The 2,691-nt window shown below is 37.6% G+C and overlaps 1 non-coding gene across 1 annotated transcript; it reads right to left on the bottom strand.

Annotated features, from left to right (window-relative positions):
- Positions 1 to 1,284: 1,284 nt before the first annotated feature.
- Trnav-aac (transfer RNA valine (anticodon AAC)) lies at positions 1,285 to 1,365 on the bottom strand. Its single transcript has one exon. It is a non-coding gene; the product is annotated as a tRNA-Val (tRNA).
- Positions 1,366 to 2,691: the final 1,326 nt, after the last annotated feature.

Here is a 2,691-nt window from a genome sequence, read left to right as displayed (position 1 = left end):
CATGCTTAGCTTTCTTTCTCTATAAAAATTTTTTGTCATATAAATTTATTTATTTTACATTACATTTTGTGTCTTCTTATAATCTATATAATGTATTATAAATTACACTAAATATACATCCTTCCATTGTATCTTCTGATAATTTTAAACATGTATAGTGTACATTACTTTTATTATTGTTATTTTTATTATTATTATAATTATAACTCCTCCTCTAACTCCTTCTAACCTGTCACACACACACACACACACACACACACACACGTAGGTGCCCTTCCCAAATTCATGTCTCCTTTGCTTTACTGGGACAATCGATGTTGGATAGCTAGGGATGAGAAATCAGCTATGACTAAGAGATCCACACTGGCTGAGGTAAGATCTTCTAGGAAGTGTTTCCTTAGGGTCAAGATACAGAAGCTGAGGTCCAGAGGTACCAAGGATGAATTTCATGCTGGCATCTGAATTTGTTAACCTGTTAAGAGTCCTTCACATTCTATTGGTATTGGAAAGATGAAGAGATCCTGAAGAACAGCTGAAGCTTGGTACCATTGGGGGTCATTGATATAGGTGCAGTGGAAAGTCCAGGATTAAAGGGATGACAAAGAAAGGCTGAAGCTGGCAGAATATGTATTCCTCGAGAGAAGCTAGAAGGCTATTGGTAAAGTTGTAGCTCATTGAGACCCCAGAATATTTAATTTCTGTGTATATTTTAGGAAGCTCCTACAGTAGTATATTTCCATATAGCTTTTCTAAAAGTCATTAGTGCCAGTAGAGACATCACCGTGCCTGATACTAAGTTATAACACAGATCTATAGTAACACAAACAACTTGTTACTAGAAAAAGTTTGTAGAAGGAAGCACCCATGTTTGAAAGTGATATCTAATTGACTGACAAAGTGATGAATCAGAGAAATATTTGACAGAATAGGATCTTCCCAACTCTCACCAGAAGAGAGGTGACTTAAGAGAGAGCAGTACAGCCAGAGAAAAGGAGAAAGAAGCAACTTTACCAGGACAGTTGTCTAGAAAAAGGTTACAGAGAGAAAATAAGCTAGATACAGGTGAAGACAAAATGAGCTAGAGAATGGGAACAAGCCAGGAACAGATTGCTAGAGTTAGTTTGAGGTCAAGAAGAATCAAAGTCAGAGAATGAGAGAAAAGCCAGATTGAATATGTTAGTTTGGAGAGGGGTTTGAGCCACAACACCTGAACTGACCAGCCAGCAAGAGGTCCGAAGAAAGTAGAAAGAGTAAGCTTACTGTAGTAATTTTTTTTTCTTTTCTTTTTGGAGCTGGGGACCGAACCCAGGGCCTCGTGCTTGTTAGGCAAGCGCTCTACCACTGAGCTAAATCCCCAACCCCAGAGTAAGCTTATCTGAAACTGAAAACATTCTGGGCCTAGATATGTGTGAACAGAGGCCAGAATCTTCCAGAATTAGGCTTAGCTTAGCAGACAGAGACAATAATCCTCCAGACAACAATTACATCAGGCAAATAAAAGATACTTTGACACGATAGTTACTTTTCTGTTGCTCTTATAAAGCACCACAACCAAGGCAACTTATAGAAGGAAGGGTTTATTTGGACTTACAATCCCAGAGGAGTGAATGTTACTAGCGTGGTGGGAAAACACAGCAACTGCATAACAGTCTAGGAGTTCACATCTAGAATCTAAAATTATATTCCAGTTACATTCTTCTTCCAGCAAAGTCACAATTCCTAACTTAATCCAAACTTACCAACTGAGGACTACCAATATTCAGGTACCTAAGCTTTTGTGGACATCTCAGTCTCAGGAAGACAAAAACCAGTTGCCTTCTCTCATTTGTAGCACCTAGATTTACCAATATGCATAAACTCATGTGTATATACATGACAAGAAAGAATTAAATCAGTTTGAGGAACAAAGAGGGATAATGTTCAGATTAAGATTTAAGATCATAGGACTCTTTGATTCTTTTTCTTGTGGAATTAGTCAATAGAAGGCCAAACAGCACTGTCTAGTAGATCATTACCAGTATCTCTCATGTCTGACTTGAACACAGAATTCCAAGTCTTAATTGGAAAAATGCTAAAGGGAATCCATGCTTGTAAGTTGTGGAAGAATTAGCTTTGTCATGTTTGAAAAACTCACTATATAGAGTACAAGTATTTGTGATGAATGCATCACAAGGATCAGAGCGAACCCTTTTTACATAATAAATGAATAGAGATAAGGGAGACTCAAGTCATTATCAACTACAGGACTAGTCAGTGTTAATCATGACATAGAAATTCACCTCAGTGCTTCAACATCAAGGAAGTTTTGAACATCTCTTTCCATCCTAGGATGCTGAGAGAATGTGACTCTTGGTCTCAATTCCAGAATGGCAGTTTCATCGTTATCATGCAAGCAGATTACATAGATGATAGCTTCCTTGCCTACAGAGACCCTTCTCAGAAACACAGAACACGATAAATGATGAACACTCTCTTCTTCCTTGGATGAGCCGTCAGTTTGATTGAAATGTGTTTTCCCAGAAGTCGTCCTTGGAGACCTTCTGCTTTTTACACTGCAAATAACTCTTGCTTCAAGACATCCTACCTGCCAGAAGAGGAAATATAAAACTTCTTTATTATATAAAAATGCCTGTCTTTCACAAATGTGAAAGCAGAATTTTTACCAAAACAAAGCTTAACAAGTAGTATTAG

Source organism: Rattus norvegicus, chromosome 5 (assembly GCF_021556685.1).
Source record: "Rattus norvegicus strain SHRSP/BbbUtx chromosome 5, alternate assembly SHRSP_T2T, whole genome shotgun sequence".
Taxonomy (NCBI): Eukaryota; Metazoa; Chordata; class Mammalia; order Rodentia; family Muridae; genus Rattus; species Rattus norvegicus.
The sequence above is the reverse complement of the archived record's forward strand: the minus strand, read 5'-3'. Positions and strand labels throughout refer to the sequence as shown.